Source organism: Haliotis rufescens, unplaced genomic scaffold, assembly GCF_023055435.1.
Source record: "Haliotis rufescens isolate VD_foot unplaced genomic scaffold, xgHalRufe1.0.p SCAF_20, whole genome shotgun sequence".
NCBI classification, from domain to species: Eukaryota; Metazoa; Mollusca; class Gastropoda; order Lepetellida; family Haliotidae; genus Haliotis; species Haliotis rufescens.
In genome coordinates this window covers 1,619,318-1,627,409 of record NW_025963891.1, presented here as the reverse complement: position 1 = coordinate 1,627,409, position 8,092 = coordinate 1,619,318, and the positions used below count along the sequence as shown (strand labels likewise).

Below are 8,092 nucleotides of genomic sequence, written 5' to 3'. Positions count from 1 at the left end.
ATCAGTTTGATGTGGGAGGAAAACCGGAAGTGATGCAAGTTTGCCACTTGGGTGAAACCCTCGAGAGCGGGTTTGGTGCTGTCAAACCTGGAAATACAATCAGAGCGAACTCTGCAAAACGACAAGGCCATCCGTGCCTCCGACAGTATTTTCTAGATCGGACAGAAAATAATTAAATGTGACGTTTTCGAAGCCATTTCCCTCTGTATGGTCCCTTAAACTCAATTTTTATTGTAGAAACATGTCACCCTTTGCAAAAAAAAAAAATTGTTAATGTTCTCAACACTTACTAGTATACATCAATCATTATTCAAAGTATATTTATTTTGAATTAATCCGTATACAGGCGATTCTTATCATGACAAACACGTAATGCAAGAAATCCTTAAATCTATTTGCTCCAGTCCCCGGGTCACTACTTAAGTAAGTAGGCTGCATTGATCTCAGTGGGGTAATCTCAAAACGCTCGAGGAGACATAGACAGAAAAGATCGCGGGTTTCTCTGACAAGGCATTAAGGCTGTTGCACGCCCAAGTGATCTGGACATAGGTCACATGAGATCCTAGTTGATCCAGGGGACATAATAACTAAGCACGTTTTCAAATACCCTCCCAAGTCCAGCGCGCTCGCGATGTTCCTTTAAAGCCATCTCATCGTGCAAATCATGGTCGTCTGGTTGTGGATGTTTGAACTGCAGCCGCCATTGATGGTGGATTTATTTCTCCTCTGTTCTGTTCTCCGTCAGCTGACGGTCCCCATCTGCACACTGTTGTTGTTAAGGAGAGGTTGTTTGTCTCGCGCAGTACCGACATATTCCCGCACCATTCCGACTGTGAAAATCACGGCTGTCATCCAGAGGACGAGATATATGACCAAGTTGCAGCGGCTAAAAAATGAACCGTGATCGCTTCGGCGCTATTTCGAGCTGCAGTGGAGCATTAGGAAGATTGTGGTTCGTTATCCGAAAACAGACACTGTCGATCGATACACAGCCCATTACTGATGCGCTAGCGTTGTTGGGAATTGTAAATGAAAGCGAATCAAAACCTCACTCCAGCCCCGGATTTGTTGTACGGGGTTCCAGCTACTTGGTGGCAGACGACAAGCGTGACCTTCCAACCGCCTCTGACATTACAATGTATTTTTTCAACTAATTCATGCCAAGCTACAGTTCCCGACTCATTTCCCGACTCTCTTATTATAGACACAACGCTCTTTAGGCACTTAATATTAATTTAGAGGGTCATTCGTTGGAAATAGGCGAAGTGTGGCGGTAACAATTTTGAACTGAATGTGAGCATCGCTCGCTAGTCGTATATTATACTCTCGCCTCACAGTAGAGTCAGCGAATCCTATTATACTATCCCTTCCATTGCCTCACGGAGAGTTCACGAGTCTGTAATACTCTTGCCTCACGCGAGAGACTACGAGACCTACAATACCCTTGCCTCACGAGAGTGTCTACGAGACCTACAATACTCTTGCCTCACGCGAGAGTCTACGAGACCTATAATACTCTTGCCTCACGCGAGAGTCTACGAGACCTATAATACTCTTGCCTCACGCGAGAGTCTTCGAGACCTATAAATACTCTTGCCTCACGCGAGAGTCTACGAGACCTATAAAACTCTTGCCTCACGCGAGAGTCTACGAGACCTATAATACTCTTGCCTCACGCGAGAGTCTACGAGACCTATAATACTCTTCCAGTACTGCCTCGTCCTACTCTTCCAATACACGTCTTTTCTGTTGGAGAATTTGTACCCAATCCCATTCACTTTTTACGAATAAAATATGTTTACAAGTCCTATCATACCCTTCCTCGATTGCCTCACGGAGAGTCCACAAGTCCTATAATACTCTTCCTCTATTGACTCACGGAGAGTCCACAAGTCCTATAATACTCTTCCTCTATTGCCTCACGGAGAGTCCACTAGTCATGTAATACTCTTCCTCTATTGCGTTACGGAGAGTCCACGAGTCCTATCATACCCTTCCTCGATTGCCTCACGGAGAGTCCGAGAGTCCTATGATACTCTTCCTCTATTGCCCCACGGAGAGTCCACAAGTCCTATCATACTCTTCCTCTATTGCCTCACGGAGAGTCCACGAGTCATATCATACTCTTCCTCTATTGCCTTACGGAGAGTCCACGAGTACTATAATACTCTTCCTCTATTGCCTTACGGAGAGTCCACTAGTCCTGTAATACTCTTCCTCTATTACCCTACCGAGAGTCCACGAGTCCTATCATACTCTTCCTCTATTGCCTCACGGAGAGTCCGAGAGTCCTATGGTACTCTTCCTCTATTGCCTCACGGAGAGTCCACTAGTCCTATCATACTCTTCATCTATTGCCTTACGGAGAGTCCACGAGTCCTATAATACTCTTCCTCTATTGCCTCATGGAGATTTCACGAGTCCTATAATACGCTTCCTCTATTGGGGGCGGTCGGGTAGCCTAGTGGTTAAAGCGTTCGCTCGTCACGCCGAAGACCCGGGTTCGATTCCCGACATGGGTACAATGTGTGAAGCCCATTTCTGGTGTCCCCCGCCGTGATATTGCTGGAATATTGCAAAAAGCGGCGTAAAACTATACTCACTCACTCACTCACTCCTTTATTGCCTCACGGAGAGTCCACAAGTCCTATCATACTCTTCTTCTATTGCCTCACGCGAGAGTCCACTAGTCCTGTAATACTCTTCCTCTATTGCCTCACGGAGAGTCCACGAGTCCTATAATACTCTTCCAGTACTGCCTCGTGGAGAATCTACGAGTCCTACTCTTCCAATACACGTCTTTACTGTTGGAGATTTTGTACCCAATCCCATTCACTTTTTACGAATAAAATATGTTTAAACTAAATCGAACTCGTCCAGTATTTCCTTGCGGAGTGTGTAAGAGTCTATTCAATACTATTCCTCATTATATTGCCTCGCTGAGATTCCACTAGTCCTAAAATCCTCTTGCTTCTATTGCCTTGCGGGAGACTGTCAGGAGTAATACTCTTACTCCTGCTGGAGCAATTATTTGATGTCGATCTTTTAGAAAAACAGAAATTCCACTGAAACCTTTTTTACGGCAATTGTTTTAATAAGAACGTTGAAGAATAGAACGTTTACATTTTCTTTGAAACAGACAATGCTATTTTTGAAATTGTGAAATCTCTGTACGCAGGATTCTAGGCAGTCCGCGCTGCATGTTTGAAGACGGGAGACATATAGCGGCGAGTGTACTGCATTGAATGATGAAAGTTGCGTCACGGCCTGGGTGAAAATCGGTATGCTGCAAGGAGTGCTGAACGGAACTACAATGAGGTAAACAGAGTTGACAAGGCAAGACGCCCTAACCCAGACACATGTCACGTCCCTGGCAGCAATGAAAATCTGTTTTACATATCATTTCGAGGCTCTTGGGGACCCGGGTGAGAACAGGTCCCCAGCACTCCGTAGCTTGTCGTAAGACTTGAGTGATTGAGGATGGTTTTACGCCGCTTTTAGCAATATTCACACAATATCACGGCAGGTGACACCAGAAATGGGCTTCACACATTTGACCCATGTAGAGAATCGAACCCGGATCTTCGGCGTAACGAGGGAACGCATTAACTGCGAAACAACCCGACCGCCCCCGGTTGTGAAGATGAAAGTTCAGGGAGGTGGTTGTGGACATGTTCGCTTTGTAAATGCCCGTATAGTGACTCATCAAAATATGTAATTTAAAAATCGGTATCGGTTGATAACCATGGATGACCGCTTCATTCCCTGTAATTTGTATCCGTAGTTGTAGCGACAGTTGCTATTCACGGGGGACATTGCATCAATTTCCTGGACGCTTTGCACTGGTGGTTGGAGTTTGCGGCCATAAAATGACCCATTAATGGTCAATAGGTTTCAGATCGGGGACTTCTCGCAAGGATCTTTACAATGCATGGTACAAATACGTGGGTTTGTAACGAGTACTAACAATCGTTTGCATGCTCTGAGAACAAGCTGATTATATGAAATGCAGGGGCCTTAACAAAGACACATTAATGTTCCTCTTTATCTAATACCTTAACAAGGACATTTTTTATAGGCAACACAATGTAACACATTATACCTTTTATTTCATTTCATGTTTTAACGTTTAAGGATTATACAAATATCTGATATTATATTAAATAGTTTTCTTTACACCACTCTATCCTGTTATGCCTCAGTCGAGGTCAACTTTTGCAGATTTTGTTTGTTTGTTTAACGCCGCACTCAGCAATATTCCAGTTATATGACGGCGGTCTGTAAATAATGGAGTCTGGACCAGATAATCCAGTGATTGACATCATGAGCATCGATCCACGCAATTGGGATACGATGATATGCATCAACCAAGTCAGCGAGCCTGACCACTCGATCCCGTTTGTCGCCTCTTACGACATGCATAGTCGCCTCAGACAGCATGGGTTGCTGAAGACCTATTCTAACCCGGATTTTCACAATTGTGATACGATGACATTCATCAACCAATTCACCGAGCCTGACCACCCGATCCCGTAAGTCGCCCCTTACGACAAACATAGTCGCCTTGTAAGGCAAGCATGGGTTGCTGAACACCTATTCTACCCCGGATTTCCACGGGTGGTTATTAAATGACACGATGCGGGTTCGAGCCCTGCTGGCGATGTATACAGCGTAGGTTCTAACACCGTAATCAAGTGATGTACAGAGTACGGTTGACCAGTATATAGACAGGTAGGAGGCAGTGTTTATACAATAGAGTAGATATCAGATGGAGTTACACTGGAGTGGAGAAGCCTGTTATGTACACATAAGGGTAGTAAACATATTGACCGGTGAAGTCAGTAATATACATCACTTGCTTTTTAACGGTGTTAGAACCTACACCGAAACGTCGCTCCTAATTGTAATAAAGAAGTTGTTCATCTTATCCTTGCTTAATAGGCTAATGACACAGGTGGGTTTTATATGGTTTAACCATGAAGCTTACTTTTTCCATACGGGTATACTATTATATAGCCCGCGGGGATTTCTTTCGTTATAGTTATATATTGCAAATTGTTAATATCATCACTGTATATCAGTGAGTTTCAAATGTACGTGCTGTATAATACGCTACTTCGTGCTAAGTAAGGGCTCTGCTGAAATGATATTCATGTCGACTTTGTTATAAATAAACAGGATACAAATAGGTGACCCAAACCTCTGAAACCACTAAGATGGTCGTGACACAGATGGATGCAGAATCTCAACATGGAGATTGGAGTCAAACAGAGCGCGATTATCATGAGGGTAAAATGCCGTTTCAATATGTTTCACTTTTATAATGGAAGCATAATGACACAAACTCTAAATACAGATTATATTAGGAACATGAACTGTATTATGCGAGCCTTTGACGAGGGTGATACGCATGTTTTACAGTGTTTTCTGTTTCTTGGAGACACCCACTCTAACTTTATTGGGAACGTTATTTAATAGTTCATTGAGCCTACACATATTACATTGATGTATAGAGCTTAAAAATAGTTCCTTGCCGTTCATTCTCCTTGTATTACAGGTCTATCACGAAGATGTCTGGTGTGTCAGGGATAATCCCACCGATTGTTGTTAATCACCGACAAGCTGTAAAGTTGAAGGATTGAAAGTGTGTGTCGTGGTATATTCCGACGGCGTGGGTTGTTGTTCCTGCTATTACACACTGGTGTGCGTGGTTGAGCAGATTATTCAAACATCATTTAAAAGGCAAATCTCTGGAAAACAGCATTCGCTTTCTCGAACAGCTTCACAGTGGCTTTTCTTACATAACTGGACTGTGTTGACATGACTGGGACAAACTGGGAGGTGATGACTTGAGCCGTGATTAGTTCAATCAATCAATCAATCTTTATTACAGAAATACTGAAAGGCCATAGGCGTATAGTACATATCTTTATGGATAGGGGTGGACATATTGATTTTTTCTTGTTTAAGTCATTCATCTTATCATTTCTAAGGGGCGGTCGGGTAACCTAGTGGTTAAAGCGTTCGCTCGTCACGCCGAAGACCCGGGTTCGATTCCCGACATGGGTACAATGTGTGAAGCCCATTTCTGGTGTCCCCTGCCGTGATATTGCTGGAATATTGCTAAAAGCGGCGTAAAACCATACTCACTCACTATCATTTCTAAAATTCATTGCATTGGATATATACGCAGTCAAAGGCTTCAGAACATAATTTTGTAGAAGACATTAATTCATTAAACTTAAATATATTTGGAAATTGGTACTTTGATGGGTGTAGGTATGCAGTTCTTTAAATGGGGATATGAGAACAAAATAGTACTCATCCTCTATTAGCTGTAGATTACACATTTTACACAACCTAATTTCCTTTGGGATTTTGGAATATCTTCCCGTTTCAATATTTAATTCATGTGATGTGCATCCGTATCTAGAAACTGCAATTCTATATTTGTACAAGAGTGGTTTCAAAATATATTCTGCAGTTATAAAATGAGCCTTTGTGTACACAATTTAACAAAATGTTCAGAACAATCTGTGATTAGTAAATTCATCATCTAAATATGACGGCGGTTCGTTAGCTCACAGAAACGATCCTCACCTTTGAGAACGCTTGTTCTACCCGACAACCAAGCGACATTACAGGGACGCCAAGGAAAACTCCACACAACGTGACCATATAGGACTCGCTTGTTGTTACAACGCTCAATAAAACTGTAATTTGAATCCTACACTATCATTCATTAGATTCCAGTATTTATTGGATATTGTATAATTATGTAAATCAAGTTATCAAATGCATTATACGTCTTTACAGAACAACAATAACTACATTAGTATCGTTCAGATCGTTAGTAAATGCAATACATTGCTACAATACAAGATCACGTCTTCTGCAAACACACAGGAACATTTTGTTACAAACACCATTTCCTCAACAAATACAACACTGGCCGTAAACCCCCAAGTCTCTATCTAATACACTGATACAATGTTATCGACATTTACGCACTGTTTCAGAAAATGACGGATTTCGATTATTGACAATGCTCTTTCACAAAAGCTTTCACAAAAGTGTCGATAAAACGATGGAGAAAATTGTTTTAGATGCGTAGTTGTATTGACTTAATATCACGTTGAAACAGGTTGTGCGAGAGCTCCCGGCACTGTTATTATCGAAGCTCCATGCACCGCCTCTATTGCGGTTGGCTCAGCTGACATGGTACAGGTATACAGAACAAGAAGACAACGCCGTATTAATGTTTGATGGATTCGAATCACTTGGACTTAGGAAAGCTTGTTGGGACGTTAGCGAGCCGCCCGAGCGTCTCTAAACAAGTGATCAGAACATATATGATTACGTCAACAAAATCAATCACATCATCAATTATCTCACGTCTCTATCGATTCCTTTATACTGAATGACACTGAACTGGCAAAATGTATTTATTGCTTGGCCAGGATCCCTTTGCTTTCGGGCGTGTTTGAGGATGCGCTTGTCGCAGCTGCGTTAGGAGTATGGATAACCTTGTTAACGTCATACAATCTAGGTGGGTGAGGAGTTTACTGTCGCTATAATGTACAGCTTGTTAGAGGAGACGCTTCTTGTGGCCGTTAGAGGACTATATGCGACTGAATTAACGTCAAACAAGGACAGTGTTGAGAGTTTCGATATCGTGGGCAACGTGTTATACTTGAAGGCTTGTCAGAGGTTTCTTTTCAGTATGGTGTGTAGGCAGAATTCAATATCGTTTCTTTAACGTGAGATGTATCGGAAGAAACCTTCCTTATAAGTGTGCATGTAGTTTCAAAGGATGCGTGCTTGGCTTCTGAAAGTCAAAGTTCTTTTTAAAATGGGCACCTGCTATACATTAGTGTTTGTCGTTATTCATCTCAATGAGAAACAGTTAAAGTCGAAGTTAAAGGTCCCGAGTGACACTATGATATCACCAGGCGAGGCTAAAACAAAATATTTCTTTTTGGGTCAAACTGGAATTTAACATTCTGGCCATTAGAGTCCTTTAACACCGGTCAAGAGCATTAGGGCTTTTAGTTCATAATGTTACTTCAATGGGTACTTCATTACGGACGTT

The 8,092-nt window shown here is 42.3% G+C and overlaps 1 long non-coding RNA gene across 1 annotated transcript; it reads left to right on the top strand.

Moving 5' to 3' along the window:
* Positions 1-3,190: 3,190 nt before the first annotated feature.
* On the top strand, positions 3,191-6,640 carry LOC125382646. Its single transcript, XR_007222500.1, has 3 exons — positions 3,191-3,318; positions 5,179-5,289; positions 5,558-6,640. It is a non-coding gene; the product is annotated as an uncharacterized LOC125382646 (long non-coding RNA).
* The last annotated feature ends 1,452 nt before the right edge of the window (positions 6,641-8,092 follow it).